The 21,260-nt window shown below is 40.6% G+C and overlaps 1 protein-coding gene across 6 annotated transcripts in view; it reads left to right on the forward strand.

Moving 5' to 3' along the window:
• The first annotated feature begins 1,452 nt into the window (after positions 1-1,452).
• The window catches only part of PHLDB2 (pleckstrin homology like domain family B member 2), a 240,793-nt gene continuing 220,985 nt past the window's right edge, over positions 1,453-21,260 (forward strand). For all 6 annotated transcript variants that reach the window (XM_070369008.1, XM_070369028.1, XM_070369044.1 and 3 more), the window contains exon 1: positions 1,453-1,591. The gene's annotated coding sequence lies outside the window, so the exon portion shown is untranslated. The remainder of the gene's footprint in view (positions 1,592-21,260) is intronic.

Raw genomic sequence — 21,260 nt, forward strand, 5'->3', positions numbered from 1 at the left:
ATCTCTGCTTTTTTGGCCTAAAGACTTTCCTCCCTGATCCCCAGTGGGTGTTTTCTCAATCAGGGCCCAGAGAGTTTCATTTCATGGTCTCTGTGAAATGTGATATTAGATTGCCTTTTACAAAAGTATCCCCCACCAGCAGCCAGTGGGTGTAGAAATAACTTGCCACACATCAGAAAAGATTGAGAGAAATGTGACGATGATATTTATGACTGAGATTTTAGAATCTTATGACTTTAGATGTGGAAAGGACCAAAGAGCATTTGTCCCAGTGCTAATGTTACAGGAGAGAAAACAAAACCATAGAGAGAGCCACCTGGCCTAGGGCAGAGTTGGCAGCAGAATCTAGTCTCTGAGCCCTTTTCCATCATTTTTCAACTGCCCCCCTGAGTGCCTAATGTGCAGGAAAGAACTAGAACTCATGAGCTGCCATTTCAAGCAGGTAGATCATGGTGATAAAAAGCATTCGTATGTGGAATGGGATGCTAAGTGAGCGAGTGAGCATCGTGAAGAGCATTTCTGAGAGAATCTGTATTCATTTCATATTGCTATTATAACAAATTACCACCAACTTAATGGCTTGTGTGCCGTGTACTAACTCACTTCAGTCGTGTTCAACTCTCCACGACCCTATGCACTGTAGTCCGCGAGGCTTCTGTGTCCATGGGATTCTCCAGGCAAGAATACTGGAACAATTGCCATGCCCTCCTCCAGGGGATCTTCCCGATCCAGGGATGGAACCTGCATCTCTTATATCTCCTACATTGGCAGGCGAGTTCTTTACCACTAGTGCCTAGGAAGCCCTAAAATCCTGACTAGACACCTATTCATTGCCTGACCATTACCCCTTTGAGCCTCTGTCCCTTCATCCATAAAAAAAGAATAAAATCTCAAGGTTATATTTATGAGGATTTGTGGCAATATATGTAAAATGACTAAACTATAGTACACCCTCAGTAAATGATAGCCATATTTGTTCAAGGTACTTCCAGATGATTCTCCCTGGACAGGAGTTCAATAAAAGACATTTCCTTATTAAATTTCAAAAAATTGATTAAGTGACCTCCAAATTCCCTTCTGACATTGCTAAAATAAAAAGGAATGAAATAAAAGGGATTTTCCTCCCAGATATGATTGTCCTGTCTACTTCATAGATCCACCTGTAAGATATTTGCTTATCTAGATTGTTAAATAGCTAACAGATCCTGTCTTTTGCCCCCTGTAGTGCTGCTGACTGTCACTCAGATCTCTGGTTGGGTTTGAGCAGAACTGAGAGTCTGACCTGGTATGTAATGATTGGCCAGTCAGGGCAGCTGAGACCAGGACGGGCTCCCGCCTTCATATCTGTCAACATACCTGGCTGCAAGCAAGTTACTGCTCGTGACCACTGTCTGCAGGAGCCAGAGAGGCCAGGAAAGGAAATGGAGGGGAACATCTAAATTTTGTGCTTGGAGGGAATGTAAAAGCCTGTGTCCATTCTTCTTCCGAACATCCCAAAATCTTCCACAAAGATTACAGCAGTTGCAGGCCACCGCTGCTGAATCAGGAAGGAAGCCGAGGGAAGAAACCAGATTGAGAAGCAGCAATCAAGGTAGGTGCTCTGTCTGCTCACGGGCATTTCTCTGAAGATCACAAAGCTAACACTTGACCCAACCTCGTAGCCAGAGCATCTCATGATGTTCTGCTGAAGATGTGGTCAGGGTGTGTGTGTATTGGGCTAGTCCAATCATTTGTCCACTAACGTGTTCTGAAGAATGGGCTGTAATTTTCTTCCAGGTTCTCTCTCCTTTGAAAATTGAGAGTTGCTCGACATATTTCAAAAGACTTTTAATCTTTCATTATAAAAAAAATCCTATTTATTGAAATTTATTGAAATTCTTTCAGTGGTCATGGCTTTGTTCCAGAATTTTGCTTGTGTGGATTGAAGATACACCAGAGAGGACAGTTAGCAATTATTCTGAGGAACACACTGTCCATGCAGAGGACTGTCAACTTCAAATAACAAGGTCTCTCAGGAAGCCCTGTGCTCTTCTCTGCTCTGGAACCTAGGGAGTTAAAAGTCTTGAAATTGCTGGAGCAGAATCAAGCTTATTTACCTAAGCTGATCACCCCAGGCAGCAGGTCAATCATTTACTGATACCAAGCTGTTTCCTACCTTTGACGAAGGATCGCTAAAGCCCTTGCTTGATTCTCTCTAAAGAATAGACACAAGGCAACATAGAAGGTATCTTTCTCTGAAGCTATAGCCTGTATTCTTTCCAGACCAGAGCACATTTTTATCCTGCCCCGAGCAGTAGATGTCACAGGGCCCTTCCCAGCTCTATAATGAACAAATGTGAAAAAGATTCACACACAAATTGGATATCTAGTACCACCTCAGATATAGGAGCTTGTGGCTGTGGAGAAGCGTCTCCTGCTGCTGGAGGTTTAATAGGAGAAAACAGACTAGCTGTAGAATAAGTTGTTCTAGCAAGGGACTGAGGTTGTTGCATAATTCTCAAAAAACATGGAATTTTCCCCTCCAAGTACACATTCTGGAAATATGCTATTTTTAGTGAGCGTGATCTGCTCTTCTTCAGGTCTCGTCTTAGAAACATCATCCTGTTGTCACTGCGTATGTCTGGCAGTTTCTGTGATATGGTTCCTGGTTCTTATAATTATTAGAAACCTGGTGATAAGGAGGCCCTATTTTTTTTTTTTTTTTGAACTGCCTTTGGGGAAGGAGTTTGGCCACGTGTGAGACCAGGTAATGTTTGATACTACTTTTGTCAATCATTCACGGGACTGGAATGGTCCCCTTGTGAGGCTGGTGACCACAGGTTTTAAGTGGCTCCTGAGGTTAACTCGAGGCAGGAGTTGAGGCCATTGAGAGTGCAGCCCAGGCAGAAACCCCGTGTGTGATTTTGGATGAATCTGGGGCTAACTCCTGGGAATGTTCTGGACGAATTATGAGAAACTGATAGATTTCTGTGACAATATTATGCTCAGTAAAATGTGAAGTGCACATCTGGCCAGTTTCCAGAACTCTTAGAGATAATGATGGAGGTGGTTTGAAAGAGGGAGAAGGCTGTCAGCACTTCAGATGCTTTGGCCAGATTCACCCACAGTCCTGTAGGTTGCGTGTCCCACACTAGGTCTTACCTGTGCTTGAGACCAAAATGCTGGTGGCCCCTTGAGAGTACACCCAGCTTTTCTTCCCACTTCATGCATATTGGATATATTAAGTGGTGGAAGATTATTCTTGAGACTGACTAGATTGTATAGACAGTATTACTCCTTTGACATGTCAGGAGTTAGAACTCAGAAGATAATTATTTTGCCCAAGTTCAGTCAGTCAGAGGCTGAGCCAGGGTTCTACTCACTTTTGCCTCATTCCCAACCCACTGCGTTCCCCAAGTGGTCATGGAATTAAGCACATGCAGGAGCTTAAACTGGGGGGAGTCACTGAGGAAAGCAAGCTGACTAACAAAGTCAGAGGTTCTTCATTGGCCCTTGGATGTGCCATGTCCCCGGACCATTGGATACCACTATAACCAAAAGGCCAGCATTGACTGGACCTTCTTTGAGGGAAGGTAAGGGGAGGAGTGGGTGAGGAGCAAAGGGAAGTGTTTCCACTCCTAGTGGCAATCACTGGAGTCCTGAATACATCCTAAAGAAACCTAGGCAATTCTCAGGCTAGATCTCTGCCCCTTTCTCTTCCAGAGATTCATGAGCCCCAACCAAAGTACAACATCAGCACCATTTCCAGAGAAAGAAATTACACCATCTTAATCTTTCTCTGGTAACTCAAGGATTTAATTACTATCTCACTTTACCTCGCTAATATCCACTCAACTGAACCCAAGGAATGTAGACAGAATGAGGCTTGCACTATTTTTTCAGATACATCCTAAAAATTAAATTAGCCATCTGGCAGACATTCCAAAGCAGCCACAATTCCTCAGCATTTATAAGATCAAGGTAAAGAAATGCCATCATGAGATGTGGTTGGTTAACTAAGAGTTTCTTTACTGACCTGCCTCATACATACCTAACCGTGTGACAGCAAAGGCATTGAAAACAGGGATTGCATCACCACGTCCACTGAACGCCCTTTTCTAATGCATCTGGCCCCACATGAACTCTGCTCACATACTGTCATTTTTGCCAACTAAACATTAGGATAAAGAGAAAAGTTGAGCTGAAATAGAGGGACAAATAGCAACATTTCACCTCTATCTGGTACTTCTTAGGACCAAGAATTGAACTATTGCTTTTATCTTTTTTTTCTTTTCCATTTAATCCGTTTAACAAATTTACATGCTTGCTCAAGTCACAGAGCTAGTGAGAGGAGGTAAAATTTAAGTTGGAGTCTGTCTGACTCCAAAACTCATGTTCTCTACACTCTGTTCTGGGAAAAATACCCACCAAATAGCTATACTATCTGTATTTTAAGTGTAAAAGACGCGGGAGTCCTCTCTAAATTCTTTGCTTGGATTCTCAGAGTACATATTTATGGCACCACCACCTCCATCGTGTATTTGATCCTGTACAGGCATAAAAATCAATATCACAGTGGTTTTCCTCCCTTCCAGAAAAGTAACTACAACACATGCACATTAACAATTGACCACATGTTAGTCCATTAATCTCTTTCTGAAACTGTGAGAGAAAATTGTTTCTCTTTCCTGGTTCACAAACATTGTTTAGTTTGTTTGATTTTAATGTAACACACAAATTTTTATGTGTTATACCAGGAATTTTTTTGAAGTTTATTTCTGCAGTCAAATTTCTGTCTTTGAGAAAGCTAAGTATGTCAAAACTTTCCAGTATGGTTTTATTTAATCTTCGTAAGAGCCCTGTAAGAGGAGAGTCATTTTCCGATGATATCCTTTGAGATAAGGAACCTGAGACTCATTCAAGGTGAGTGCCCTTCTCAATATCACTCAGCAGGCAAGTCCCAGACAGCTTGGGACTCCAAATTCTTTGTTCTTTTTTTTTTTTTCCTTCTTTTACCCAAACAGTTCTCTGGATTCCTAGGGCTTACAAATGGTAGGAATGGGATACACAGCTATTTTCAGAAATTAAAAATGCTGAATGACTACACAGCCTGTTCCTAGGCTGCAGAGACCCACTCAGAAAGTGACTGCTTGGGGCTAGGGTCACTGTGGTAGTGTTGTTATTCTAATTCGATTTTCATTGAGTATTGGAAAGAAGACACTAATTGTTACTTAATAAAGTCTGCCTCTAAGGCAAAAACCTTTCAAACCCATATGTCTATGAGCAAAGTAAGATCTCAAAAAATTCTCACTGAGAGAAGCAAGTGGTAACAACTCACTGTCCCTTAATCTATTCCGTGCCTGTGGGACAGTGTACATGTGTATGGCCCACAGAGCCCCCGTGGTGTCTCTTGATGTACACCATTCCTTTCTTGGTTAACTCCATGACCAGGTGGATGTCTCATGGGTCAAGCAGTTGCCAAATGACAGGAAACCTAAGGGGACTTCCCTGGTGGCTCAGATGATAAAGAATCTGCCGGAAATGCAGGAAACCTGGGTTCGATCCCTGGGTCGGGAAGATCCCCTGGAGAAGGAAATGGCTACCTATTCTAGTATCCTTGCCTGGAGAATGCTATGGACAGAGGAGCCTGGTGGGCTACAGTATTCCTCTCAATGAGTCAGACACTATTGAGCAACTAACACATACACACATACAGGAAACCTAAGGAGGTCCTCCTACAGGTTGAAACTCCATCCTTAGTCCCAGTACCTATAGAAGCCAATTAAAGTTACAGGAGGAATTCTTGTGCCTATAACTTCATTTCAGTCCTAAAATGCTCTGAAGAGTCAGAAAGCCCTGTATCAGCTGTGAATCTGCAAAGGAGCTAATCATTTTTTATTCCTAATGTTTTCCTGGGAACTGCTCCTTACTGGCCACCTGGGCCTCCATCCCATATGGCAGTCTTGTCTACATCCTGGCTGTGGGATTAAAGTGCATCTTCGTTCCCAACTTGTCCTCATGTCTGTGACCTCAGAGGGGCTAAGAATCTTGGTGCAAGAGAACCCATATGCTTTGTTCAATGAGAAAACAGAAAGAACAAAAACTTCTGCCCCTTGCTCTGCACCAGCTTGAAAATTATTTCCCTCCTTTCTACAGCTCCAAGGTCAATTTTCCCTTGGGAGCAGCTAAGGAACTAAAGGTCACAAAAAGTTGGCAATTCACTGTGCCTTGGAGGGCTTCCCAGAAAGCAAAATGAAAATGAGATTGTTTTCACATAAGATCTCTGTATTTGGAGGATAGGATTCAAACTGTTTGAATTTGCAGTTTCACTGTGCACTTAGGTAACCCCCACAAAGTCCAGTGTTGTTTTTTTTTTTTTCCCCTCAAGCCAAAACAATATCAAAAACACTTCCTGCAGAGAACTCTAACTAGGCAGAATTCTTTTCTGTCATTGCTGGGCTGATGTTTTCAAGGATTCATTTCTCAAGATAAGTCTTATATGGTACATTTGGATGGAGCCCTTGTTGATTTCTGTATAATGATGGCTGTCATCCACAGGGCCTGTTTTGTGGTGATCTCATTAGATTTCATGAGGGAAGCAGCTGAAAACCCATGGTTAGTACATGAGCAGGTAGCAAGAACAGAGAAAAGCCAGAGGCTGCCAAGAGATGTTACAGAAAGCAGGTTTCTTTCTGACCAAAGGAAAACCCATCTCTCAATTCCAAGGAGATGTACCCTGCAGTTCAAACATATGTTTTTCACAAAATGTAGCTCTGCTTCCTTAATAAGAATTCCAAATACAGGCAAGAACCAATGGCTAGACTTTCCCAAATCTGACTGTTCTCTACCAAAATTCATCTCTTCTTTATCCTCTTTGCATAATGGAAGTATCCTTGAGAAGAGATATTTATAGAATGTAGTTGTATTGGTAACTTGAAAGCCCAACATAGGCTTTCCGGTCCTGACAGCACCAGGTCATGCTCTGTGCCTTGGTGCCAATTTCCAAAGTCCTTGCTGGTGTGTGCGTGCTAAGTTGCTTCAGTCATGTCTGACTCTTTGCGACCCCATGAACAATAGCCCGCCAGGCTCCTCTGTCCATGGAATTCTCCAGGAAAGAATACTGGAATAGACTGCCAGGCCCTCCTCTCTTGCTGGTGACTCAGTTTCAATTCTTTACCATCTACATCCTCCCTTTGAAGACCCACAAACATTTATTAACAGTTCTTCATCACTTGTGTAAATGTCACCCACTCTTTCCCAGAAACACGTTAGACACTATTTTTGAAACAAGAGTAAGTCATCTTGAAGGTTTTAAACCTTCTACAGGTCTTAAATCAAACCACAGCCTCCTTAGAGTCTCCTGTTTGAGTCTGTTTGTGTGGATATATATACTTTTAACTATGTGTACAGTCCTCTAAAGATTATGTGTGCTCAATAAATATTCACTGGGGATGGTAAATTAGTAACTGACTGTAAATTTAGTAGAAAAAGTGATTTATTAAAAAAAAAAAAAAAACACTTTGGCATTTCCAGAGATGACCAAAAAGTAAACTAGAAGTATTAATTGTCTTGCAGGGGTGGGGGAGCTGGGGAATGGTGTCTTGAGGGTTACTCTCTCTCCTGCCATCTGGGAACAGAATGTCTGAACAGATTAAAGATCCTGGTTGTATTCAATTTTGCTGTTATTATTTGCTAATCATACGACCTTGAGCAAGTCACTTCAGCTCTCTCGGCCTCAATTTCTCTTTTTCAAAAGTAGTTTTTATCATTCTGAATGTCTCCTCTAGTTCTAATATTCTGTCTTCTAAGAAAAACTGGAGAAATTAAGCTGGGGATGCTCTTTTAAAAATGGACACAGCTGGGGAAAGGAAGGATGGGACAAACTGAGACAGTAGTGCTGACAATATCCACTACCATGTGTGAAACACATAGCTAGTGGATAGGTGCTGTATAGCACAGGGAGCTCAGCCCCGTGCTCTGTGATGACCTAGAGGAACGGAATGGGGTAGGGAGTGGGAAGGAAGCTCAAGAGGGAGGGGATATATGTGCTCTAGTGACTCAGACAGTTAAGAGTCCACCTGCAATGCAGGAGACCTGATTTCGATCCCTGGGTCAGGAAGATACCCTGGAGAAGGCAATGGCTACCCACTCCAGTATCCTTGCTTGGAGAATCCCATGGATGGAGGAGCCTGATGGGGTACAGTCTATGGGGTTGCAAAGAATCAGACACAACTGAGTGACTAAGCCTGCATCGCTGATTCACGGTGTACAGCAGAAACTAACACCACATAGTAAAGCAAGTCCACTCAAGTTTTTTTTTTAAAGTAAACACAAAAATGATTTTTATCTCTCTGGAGCCATCATCCCTACCTCTTAGGTAAGTGAATCTGAAATGGGGATGGGGCAATGAAAAACCTCAGAGATGTAACCTTGAGGTTGTTACAAACTGGAGAGGCCAGCACTGAGCTTCACTAGAGAAGGAGCCCACTCACCTGGGAAAAGGCAGGGACTCACATTAGAAGTCTCCATGCAGCTGCAACCCTGGCACCGACACTCAGCTGTACCTCACCCAGGCGTCATGAATGTGAGTTCCAGAGGGCAGCAGTCACGACTGTTACCCTACCTCTATAAATAAACAGAGATCCTTAGAGGTGACGTGACTTGCCCAGGGTGACAGAAACATGGCAGTGAATCAGATGGAACTGTTTGGGGGAGGGGAGTGAAGTTATAAGAGAAAGGTAGAAGACTCAGGGACAGATCTGCACCTCCTCTGAAGCTCACAGAACAAGGGTCAAGGGCTGGGGATGAGCTTTAAGTTTGCTGTGGATTCCGAAAGCATCTCTGACCTCCTGCTCCTCCCTAAACCACCTCAGCAGCCTGCCCAGGGTTACTCACCCAGGTTCTTGCTAACTGGACACCTTTGCTCATGTCTCTTCTTGTAAGTTTCATGTAAGGCTTTTTGTAATGTAGAGGAGGCACAACGAGGAAGAAGAATGAATCAAAGATCTTCCCTGAGGCCTCAAACCGAAAGGGCGGATTTCTTTGTAGAGGTTCTGACTTTCGTCTTATATTTTGCAGAAATGAATGTGCATCGGGATGACTGACAGAATTATGACGTTCATTTCAAGCACTGATTTTTTTTTAACCTCAGGTTATTTTACTCTGCTCTACTTTTCCTACAAAAAAAAAGAAAGAATAATGCTTGCTCACTGTGACATTGTATGAGAGAAAACCGCCCAGGGCAGTACTGTTCAAAGGAAATTGCTAATTGCACCAAGCATCAAAGCATGATGGGAAGTTCTCATAAAGGATGTGTGTAGCATTCTAGCCCACACTGGTTCACTTCATCGCCACAGACCATGCCCAGGGAGCTCTAAGGCCCTGAAGAATCACTCTTATAAGTAAGTAAGCAAAAATCCTTGATCCAACCAGAAAAGCACTCAAAGAAATTGGGAATCAATGGTTTGATGTTTCAGTAGCAGTAAGAGACTGCATCACTTTGCAGCCCATTTTGTTTCCTTTTTAAGATAAGAGAGGGAAAGACAACAATTCTAATCACTAAGAGATATCTGGTAGCTTTCCAGGTGATGAGGGAATGGCCTGAATTCAGTCAGAATAGACCAGTTTCCTGGCAGCATCCTCAAATGACTATCTATTATTCTCAGCAAAGATCTTATGGAGTTTTCACATTTCTCAGTTTTGACTCTATTCCTAATATCTAATTGACTTCTTAGGTAGCCTTTTGGGGAGAAGAGTGGGTAACACAATAAATAATTCTTAATTGATAGTCTGCATACTGGCTACACTTACTTTCTAGAAGTCATAAAACAAACCATCGAAAGTCGCCCTTGGGTTGCCTACCACATCTACTCAGCTAAGGCAGGATAGAAAGAGGACAGATTTATGATTCATCTGTGAACTATCCTACAGTGACGCCAGAGAATCAAAACGGCTCATGATTCCAACAATCCATATCAATGTCAAATTTAGCTGAAATGTAGACCTCAATGTACTCTCATTAAGTTAAAAAAAAAAAAAAAAAAAAAGGTGCTGAAATATGGGTCAATTTTATATATCCTCTAATATTTATGACCAAGTAACCAAAAAACAGTTGTCTTTTTTTTTTTTACAGTCACAGTTTTTTATTTTATTTTTTATAATCATTGAGCACAGTATCACTTCTTGAATTGAATGAATTCTTAATACTAGACTAGAGTCTCTAGACCTGCTAGTTTTCTAGCAGGAGGAAAAGCATTTCAGAGCATGAAGAAACATGAAGCTCGGTTTCCCTGCTTTCAAAAAGCCACCTGGACATATATACACCTCACTCTGCCCCTCTGTGCCTGAAAATCTGATAGACAGTGAAGGCAAGGAGGGGCATGGCCAGCAGAAGCTTTCCAGAACATATGGGAACTGTTCTGATAATCCTGTTTTTCACTGCCCGTTACCCAAAAGGGAGAAGGCAGCATGTTGAACAGAGACTTTCCTCCCATAAATCTTCAGGCATATGGAGGCAACAAGTGTTTTACTGTAATTGCAGCAGGACAAAAAGAATTTATAAGCTGTGTATGTGTGTGTATGTACAATGTACGGAAAAAAATTTCAATATGAGAAAGGCATTAGATCAATCTTGTGAACAGGAAAATCTTTTGTCTGGACTATTTCTGGATGTGGGTTCCACAAAATCTAAATACTTGGCTAATTTCTGGAATTAATTAGCAAATGTTTGTCCAAGTCGTGGGCTTTAAAGACTTCTATTAATAGCATACCCATTTCTCTAAAATTGCTACAACATATTTTGATCATTTTTAGAAAAGGCAAAGTACAAGAACCTTTGGCATGTAAAAAATTCTTTTGAGATATCTAAATGAATTTCAGAGTCGGTTAATTATACTGGAGTTCAGATGTCTTCAAGTAACTCTTGGCATGCTAAATACCATTGCCATCTTATTTTACATAATCTTATGAGTAAGATTAACTAATGAAACTCAAGTAAACTGATCGATTGATATAGTGGTCTGAGCATTATTTGGTTACATACATGCTTAACCCCCTCTCCAGACATAATCCTTTCTTCTACAGACAGGCACTCTATGTCTTAATCATTGTCTGTTCTCCAAAGAGGATTATCTGATGGTCACCATTTTTCCTCTTTAAACCACTATCTGATACATCTCCAACTGGGATATGACTATCTTCACATGCATTTTCTCAGAATTCCCACTTCCCAAGCCAAAGGAAGTGGAATTCCCAAGCCAAGGTCATAGCAACCTGTTGGAATCAAGTATTATCCATCATTCTAACATAGACCACTTATGGAGTGCCTAAGGTACGCTTTCCTGGTGGCTCAGATGGTAAAGCAACTGTCTACAATGCGGGAGACCCAGGTTCAAGCCCTGGGTTGGGAAGATCCCCTGGAGAAGGAAATGGCAATCCACTCCAGTACTATTGCCTGGAAAAATCCCATGGACAGAGGAGCCTGGTAGGCTACAGTCTATGGGGTCGCAAAGAGTCAGACACGACTGAGCGACTTCACTTCACTTCAAGGTACGCTTGACACTGTGCTAAATGCTACAGATACAGAAATGAGTAGCTCACAGTTCTGCCCAGAAGACCAGAATCTCACAGAGCAGATGAACTAGAAAAGGAGCCAAGGCAGCTTAGTGTGAGGCTCTAAGGACACTGGCAACTGAACACGACACACAACTGTTCTAGATGGCGGCTCAGGAAGACTTGCAGAGGCGTTGAGGTCCAAGTGGTGTTTTAAAGAAAAGGAGGTTAGAATTTGCATTCTTTCTTTTTAAGAATTTAGACTTTGAAGAAAAAGCTACCTCTTTCCAAGAATTTGTCTGGTATCTTAAAGAGAAGAAAGTACAAGAATGGAGACAGTTGTAATAGGCATGCTAAGGAAGTTTTGATTGCCCAGAGAAGGAAGGTAAGAGGGTCCAGAAGGAGTCTTCTAATTAAAAGATGAGAACTTTTAGAACCCTGAATCAGAGCCTGTACCTAATTCATAGCCCTTGAACCTGGAGCCTTAATTTAAGATCATTCTGTGCAGTTCAGGTCCCACTTGCCCTCCCAAATCCTGGGGACTTTTGCCTGGTGAACAGTAGTGTTGTAAATCTGAGTTCAACTCAGTTATGATTTGAATTGCATTTATCCTTTGAGCAACGAAGAGCCAAGCACTGTAGAAATGGCCGTGGGGATTCTGATGTCAGCAGTGGACATCATTTAAGGAAGCTCATAGCTAAAGAATAGAGACGACCCACCCAGGACCCACCCCAACAGCCTCCGTTAACACCCAAATTCAACTCCAACTTGAATACCACACATTTTAAGCAAGGTATAAGCCGGAAGGGCAAGCTTAGTAGCTTTCATCCAAGCCTGTTTGGAAATCCTTCTTAAGTTGGCTTAGGTAAATATTTAGTGTGTAAGTGAAAACTTTTGTCATCTTAAAATAATTCACTGGTTTCCTGAAGTTGGGCCAAGAGATTGTTGAGTTGTTGGATTCTTTTAGAAACTCAGATTAAAAAAAAAATCAAACTTCTAATGGACCAACTTTCATGTTTGTTTCATTCTTTCATCCACTGAAATAAAGAATGTAAGTAAAAGCTAATTTAGAATAGATTTGACTACATAAATACTTAAAACTTCTTTTACAAATATTATATGCAAAGGTAAAAATAGAAACAGTGATCCAGGGAACTGTATTTGCAACATAAATAACAGGCAAAATACTGTCCTTAAAGAGTATTTGCAAATGCAGACCTACTAAAGGCAATATCCCAGTTGAAAGTTGAGCAGAAAATGAACTGCTAATTCACAAAAGTAGAAAGGCAAATGACCTACAGTCATATGAAAAACTGTTTGGCCACATCGAACATGAAATAAAAGCAAATTTAAAGAGCAAAATAACATCTTCTTTTTATAAGATTGGCGAAAATTGAGTTACACCAGGTATTAGAGAGCATGGTGGGGCAGGCACATTCACACACTGCAGTGGTGGAAGTGTGAATTGCTGCAACCTCTTATTTAAGGGCAGTTTGTTAAACCATATAATATGGGTAATTTGTGACTTAACAAATCCACTTCTAGGACTTATTTTTAGACAATAACGGAAGAGTGTATTAAAATTTTCCCGTAGTCCACAGATATTTATGTCAGATTTGTTTATAGCAGCAAATTTTAAAAGTCAACCTAAGTGTTTATCAGAGAGGAGTTGGATAAACACATGCACTCACATACGAGGACACTGTGCAGCCATTTAAAATGATGAGATCCAGGGCTTCCCTGGTGACTCAGTAGTAAAGAATCTGCCTGCCAATCCAAGAGACTCCAGTTTGATCCCTGGTCCAGGAAGAGCCCACATGCCATGGAGCAACTAAGCCCACGGCCACAACTATTGAGCTTGGGCTCCAGAGACCGAGAACCACAACTACAGAACTCTTGTGGCTCAACTACTGAGGTCTGAGCTCTAGAGCCTGTGCGCTTCAACAAGAGTGTTCTTAGTCACTCAGTCATGTCTGACTCTTTGCTGTTCCATGGACTGTAGCCCGGCAGGCTCCTCCGTCCATGGGGATTCTCCAGGCAAGAATATTGCCATAACCTCCTCCTTCAACAAGAGAAGCCTTCACAATGAGAAGCCCTCATACCGAAACTAGACAGTAAGCCCTGCTTGCCGCAACTAGAGAAAAGTCCTGCACAGCAACAATGACCCAGCACAGCCAGAAATAAATAAATAAAGTTATTTTAAAAAATAAAATGATGAGATCCATCCAGAAGCAGTGGGAGAGCTTGAACTCTGTCACCAGTAAATCTACGTTTACATTTTAGCTCTACCACTTACTAGCTGTGGGACCTTCGGCAAGTCATTTGACCTCTGTAAGCCTTGGTTATCATCTTTAAAAATGGGGATAATATTAGTACCTTTGTCCCTATGTCTTAAGATTGAGGTGAATTAGATGAGAGTATGAAAGTAAAGTTCTTAGCACATCACCTAACACAAAAAAGACAGAATTGTTAGTCTAAAATTTTTGATTTGATACTGTCACTTCCATATAAAATGACAAATTAGAACCAAGATTTTACCACTTGATCTTCTGAATACTTTACTGAAATAACTGTATTTTTTTTTTAAAAGGAGTAAACTAATAACAGAGAAGAAGACACTGCAAGAAAAGAAATGCCTGAAAAAAAATTCCCTTAATGATTATAATTTCTGTTGTTATTAACAATCAATAGATGTACTAGAAAATATTGTTTAAAAAGCTTTTCAAAATTTAGAGCAAAATGACATGAATGGAGAGGCAATAAAAAGGATAATTAAATATCATAATAAAAATTACAATAGCTAACATACACTAAGAGCACTTGAATATGTGCTATATGCTTATTTACATCCACTGTGTCCATTATTTCAAGCAGTCTTCCCAGCAAACCTATGAAGTAGCCAGGGATATTATTCCCTCTTGATGAAAGTGAAAATGAAAGTCATGTCCAACTCCTTGCGACCCCATGGACTGTAGCCTACCAGGCTCCTCTGTCCATGGAATTCTCCAGGCAAGAATACTGGGGTGGGTTGCCATGCCCCTCCAGGGGCTCTTCCTGATCAAGGAATCAAACCCAGGCCTCCTGCATTGCAGGTGGATTCTTTACTGTCTGAGCCACCAAGGAAGCCCATTCCCTCTTGACAGCTGGAAAGATTAAAGCATCAAGAAATTAAGGAATTAGCCCCCAGCCACATGGCTGGCACATGGCAGATTTAGGGGATGCACTCTACCAGTGTGGTCCTGTGCTGGGTCGTGTCTGTCCCCTCGGCATCTCTGCCACCCCTGCTAAGGACTTATCTGTATCCCAAAGAAGCAGAAACTATGTTTCCCAGAGTTTCAGATTAGAGCCTAGAGTAGGTAACTGTGAATTGGAAGGTAGAAGAGAAGAGGCCGTTATTCCCTGGGAACAATGGAGACAGCTATGGGCAGACGCAGAGGCAGAAGGTGTCCATGAGATTTGAAGCAACTTCAAGGTGAGCATCTGGAGAATCACACACGTTGGGAGGGCAGATTGAGCTAGTCAGTGACAATTCAATAAACTTTCACTCCCTGGCCCTTGCAATGTTTATTCCTTGTATTAAAACACTTTCTACTGGGAACACACAGAAAGGTTTTGGTTTTGCTGACCAAACACTGACTGATAAAGCTCCCAAATACTGAGATCCAATCCAGGAAGTCCCGTATCTAACAGGTGTCTCAGAAACAACATATAAAATTAAAAGAAAGAAATTATCAAAAAGAATCTTAGTACTGAGAAATCATGATGCTGAGATTAAAAGGGCTCATTTCCAGCTAAATGAATCAAAAAGAAAAGCAATCTAGGTAGTCTTATGCTATTTTTAGAAAGGCCAAAAATTAAAAGAATATAACTTGCAGAGAGGAAAAATAATAACTTACAAGGAATATTAATTAAACTGATTTCTGAGTTCTCATCAGCATCACAGTATGATAATAGAAGACGTTAGAAAAATGCCTTCAAAAGTCTGAGGACACGTGATTTAAACCCGGAATTCTATGATCAGCCAAATTATAAATCAAGGGTTGGAGAAAAATCTGGACATCTTATAGTTGATAAGATTCTGAAATGTTAACTTCCGTGCACAAGTTTTTAAACAAGGGCAAAATCCTAGCTTACTTGATAAATTTTCTGCATCATGCAAAGTAAAAATATTTAACCATTTTACTACTATGAATTTATTTCCATGAACATTAAAAAGATGGAGCAGAGCAAGCTTTTACACTTATGTATGCTATTTAAAATAAAGGTATTGTAGTACTTGTACCTACCCTTGTAGGTATTAAAAGGGGCTTCTCAGGTGGTGCTAGTGGTAAAGAACCTGCCTGACAATGCAGGAAACATAAGAGACATGGGTTCAATCCCTGGGTCAGGAAGATGCCCTGGAGAAGGAAATGGCAACCCACTCCAATATTTTTGCCTGGGAAATCCCATGGTCAGAGGAGCCTCGTGGGCTACAGTCCATGGGGCAGCAAAGAGTCAGACACGACTGAGTGACTTAGCATAGATATAATAAAAAAGAAAAATTTTTAAAAGGTGGTATATGAATACAGCAGGATTGTGAAGATAGCAAATGAATGACTAAAGTTTGGGAAACATTTTGGTAAAGTAAATGACTTCCAAATATATTCAGATTTTAAAAGAAAAGACTTAGAGAACATTGCAGAGCCAAAAGCAAGAACTCATCAGCTGCAGCAATGCCAGGGCAGAGGAGCCTGAGGACCATTATTTGCTGACCACCCCCTGAAGGTAGCTGAGTTTCCATTGCTAAGATTTCCATATCCACCACCTTATCCACAGAAGCCTCTGACTGTTTGGGATTCTTAGGAAGCTTCTCCTACGGGGAAGAGAATGTGAGAACCGGTTAAACTGAGTGTTCTCATGTGCCCACAAGTTCCATTTCTCCCTATAAAGTAATGCATTTAGCAATCTGATCCAAATGCCAGCATCTTTATTTTTGCTTCCTCCTATTTCCCTCTATTTTTTAATCTTTTTAGATTGCATCTTTCTGTGTAGTCTCAAATTTCACTTGGAGTGAGGAAAAGTTTGTCTAAATAATGCTAGTCACACATCTCGATTTCTTGGGCTATTCACAGCCCCCAGAGCCTGATCATCCGTGGGCACAAGGACACAGTAGAGCTTCTGATCCTAACTTTCTGATCTCATAGTCAGGGTTCTTGGTGCCACAAACAGTAACTTTGAAGATTTAAGCAGAAAAGGAATTTAATGGAAGTAAGTCAGTTCACAGAATGGTTAGGAAGGCTAGAGAAAAGCACAGGAAGGAAACAGAGGAGGCAAAACAGAGCCAAGATGGTATCTCAGGACAGTCTGTGCAAGATGCTGACACTGGCATTGTCACCACACACGCCCCCTGCAGTTCCACTAGCCACCCCTGGACTTGACCCTCCATCAGAGACCTCGACCAGAGTCTCTAAAGCCCCTGGATGTTTGCATTCCTCAGTGAAGACTCAAGTAGATGTAGCTGGTAGCCTGAGCTGTCTGTGATGTACAGAAGGAAGCCTCAGGCCTTTTGGGCTTTGGTTTCCATACTGAGATTCCCTGACACAGGAAGAAGGACAGGCAAACATCAGGAAGCTCCAGTCACTTGGTTACCTTCTGAGGCTCTATCAGAGCAAACTTCTCATGCTGCTCTTTGTCATCACCTCATTGCTCTCATTAAACTGAGCAGTTTACAAATGAAGATATTTATGTTGGATTAATTACATTTAGATTATATATATTTCTCTTTCTTTCAAAGTCAGACTTTAAACATAAGTTTCTCATTTAAAATTGTAGTGTCTTTTTATTTGTACTTCTAAATGAACCCGCACAAGGCTGAGTAGTCTTTCTTGTTAAATTCAATTGGGACATAAGTTGCAAATTCCAAAAAAGGACAAATTCAGAGAGGCTAAATGTTCTAATGCAATTAACCACAAACAATGTAAGATGCTTACTTTATGAATTCTTGAAGATTTTAAACTGTGATAGTATAAATCCACTGAACTGCTTAATTCAAGAACCCAGAAGAGATCTCTGGTAAATTCTGGTTAAAAAAAAAAAAATCTGTGAGGAAACAAGCACATCTTTCATAGTAACATACGAAAGATGATGTCGGTATATATAAAAAATAATTAATGTCAACTGTTGATATTCTTTGTACTAAATTATATTCATAAGCAAGATTTTTATGTTTTATGAGGTCTGACTTCATACTGCCCTATTGCAATAACATTCCCAATGTTTACTTTAGTCTCCTTTACATTTACAACATCCTGGAGGGTGGTGGTGCTAAATTTAATTTGTCAACCTATGTTAATTTTACAAGGATCCAGATCAAACTGTTGTATAAACAAGAACTGCCTTGCAGAGGCTTTTTGGTGATTAAGCAGGAGAAGTTGCAGCTGAACTAAAAAATAAGCTGCCAGTGTATTTTTCATTTTTCCCCCTATAATTTTAATGGCTCAAATGAAAGAGCTGTTTTGCTTTAACAATAGCGTCCTTGTTAAAAGTCCTTTAAAGAGCTGTTACACCACCCTGAAACCATCTAATTAAACCATTAATACAACAAATATACCACTAGTTGCTAAATCCAAAGAATACACTTCCATCTCACAGTAGAAATTAAAGGTGATTTTTTTTTTTCAGCTTGTAGCTTGATTTCCAGTTTAGAGAAAGTCTGTCTGTCCATTAGACTTTTTTTTTTTTTTTTTTGCAGAGAAACATCATTAATCTGCAAGACTTACTACAATGGGATATTATTTTCCTCAACAGAGGTTGTTATTGAAACTACATATTATCAAACCAGCTGTCCGATTAAGTTTTTATAAAGGATTAGGGGGTTATATGAGTACCTAACAGCTGCACTAGCTAGACTAAAACTAGGGTTCCCAAATCGTATGCTTCTTGGTATAAAGAATGAAAAGATATATTCTTTACCAATGCAGTGAGATATTAATATTTAAAGGGAAAATTAAATTAGAAATAAAACCTCATTCCCCTGAGTGCAAAGCGTTATTGTGAATACAAATGAAGAATTTTGCCCCTTCTCTTAAGGAGTCCACCATAGTCTTAGTAGGCATGAAAATTTTTGAAGCATTAAAATATAATTAAAGATTTACATGAAAGTTTGAGGGATTGAAGCAGTTAGTGCAAAAGAAACTGCTGAAAAATGCAAAGAGCTGCTGTGGAAGTTCAAAGGCAAGAACAGGTTAATAAGGGTCAGAAGCTAAAGAAGAGAGTTGGTGGAATTTATCAACCAAGACCTCTGAGAAAAGTCATCACGATGCTCTGAAGAGTGATCTGTTAAAGTTAGAAAAGACCTGGGAGATCACCTCCTACTCCAGTTCTTCCTAGACTAATCTGTTGAAAAGAATTAACCCCCCAATAATGAAATCCCTGGTCTTTTCCTCAACCCTATTGAACCATGGAATATGTGAGCCCTTTTATTTATATTTAAATAATTTTACACTGGCTCAGATGGACCAAGAACTGTTTGTATTTTTGTTTATTTATTTGCTTGTTGTTAATACCTCAGGTGATAATTTTCAACTGGGAAGTTTGGTGAAAACTGTTCTAAGTCAATCTTGTGATCTCAGAATGTAAAACCTTAAACAAACACCAAATGTCAAAAGAAAAAGGGCACATGGAGATGAAGATGGTCTGTATGTGTGTATGGTGTGTATAAGACAAATAGTAATCTCCCTGGGGTAGAACAAGAAGAGAAAACTTGTGCAAGGTCCAGGGCCAAAGAGTCCTGGCCCAGTGTCTTTCACATAATAGACGCTCAAAAAATACTCTGTACTGGCTGAATTAAAAATGAAGCAAAGAACAAAACAAGCTGTAACCCTCAAGCATTTCACGACCTATTTATTACCACCTTATGTTCAATTCCTTTTGTGCAACCTCTGGTTGGACACACAGACCATGAATCTCAGAGAGTCTCTTGTGGATTGTATAGCAAGACTGGCTCGAAACACTTGGTGCCTGGGAAGCATTTAAACATCAAGGAGGTAAATATATTTTGCTGCAACGAGGTAGAAAGTTGAAATTTGAGGAAAGGAGACTCTGGGCTGGATCTCAAAGAACATATCCAGATGCTTATTAGATTGTGGTAGATTTTGCTAAAGCATGTGATAGAATGAATTGCTCACAAAATAATTTTAAACTGGCTTAGAGGACCTTGAAGAAAATTACTTAAATCTAGCTCAAGTCCTCAGCAAACCGCAGAAACATAAACCACCATATGGGGGATAATTTCAGTGTGGCAGGGAGAAGTAGATGACCTAATGCTTCTCCACCAGCCCCCATCCCCGCCCCCTTGATGCCCTGGTTCTGTCTGCATTCCTCTAGTCAGTGGGAGTTTCTAAAGTTTAGTGTGCATACATGTATATGAAATTTTTAACCAAAGAAATGCCTGTATTCATATCCTAACATATTCTAAAATTCTACCATCCTCTTTTCCCACAGAATCCCTACTTTTTTAAAACTGAATTTGTGAGACACATTAATAAGAAGTTCATTTACAAAACAAATAGAAACAATAATGTTATGACATCAATAGTTTATTTCTTGACTTTTTGAGTGTATATATTTTAAATACCAGAATCAGAGTTGACTAGAAACAACAAAGTGTCATTCAATTCTTTTCTAACTGCTGCTGCTGCTGCTAAGTCGCTTCAGTCGTGTCCGACTCTGTGAGACCCCATAGACAGCAGCCCACCAGGCTCCCCTGTCCCTGGGATTCTCCAGGCAAAAATACTGGAGTGGGTTGCCATTTCCTTCTTCAATGCATGAAAGTGAAAAGTGAAAGTGAAGTCGCTCAGTCGTGTCCGACTCTTAGCGACCCCATGGACTGCAGCCCACCAGGCTCCTCCGTCCATGGGATTTTCCAGGCAAGAGTACTGGAGTGGGGTGCCATCGCCTTCTCCGTCTTTTCTAACACTAGATTCCAAATACATTTTTTCCTGTGGGCATGGCTTGAATAATCTACGCTGTGACATTTTTCATAGGATTGAATCCATATGGTGGGTGAGTGAGCAAACATGATAACGCCATGAAAGTGATTTTGTAATCTGCTAGACACCAGCAAGACAGATGGAAGAACCTGTACTTTGCCAATGGGTCTTACCTATGAGGGGTCCAGGCCATCTTTAGCTTGTAAGCATCACTCAGGATATAAGATGTAATGCTAGGCGTATGTCTCCTGAGTTCACAGTGAAATTCAAGGAAGAAAGAAAAGAGAAAACTTACTGCTTTTCAGAGCTGTCTGGAGTAAAAATGTGATTTTACATATCTATTTCTTATTATATATTTGTCTTATGTATGAGCGTATATAGGGTTTCCCTGGTAGCTCAGATGGCAAAGAATTTGACTGGCAATGTTGGAGACCCATGTTTGATCCCTGGATTGGGAAAATCCCTGGAGAAGGAAATCACAATGAGTGTATGAATGATGCATGCATGCTCAGTCATTCATCATGTCCAACTCTTTGTGACACCATGGATTGTGGCTTGCTAGGCTCCTCTATCCATGGGATTTTTCAGGTGGAAAATCATAATTCATAATCATAAGTCATATATAGGCATGCATATATATATACACACACACACACACACATATGAAGCAAGGCAAAGGGTAATAGAGTTTTGCCAAGAGAACACACCGGCCATAGCCAACACCCTCTTCCAACAACACAAGAGAAGACTCTATACATGGAC

Source organism: Bos mutus, chromosome 1 (genome assembly GCF_027580195.1).
Source record: "Bos mutus isolate GX-2022 chromosome 1, NWIPB_WYAK_1.1, whole genome shotgun sequence".
Taxonomy (NCBI): Eukaryota; Metazoa; Chordata; class Mammalia; order Artiodactyla; family Bovidae; genus Bos; species Bos mutus.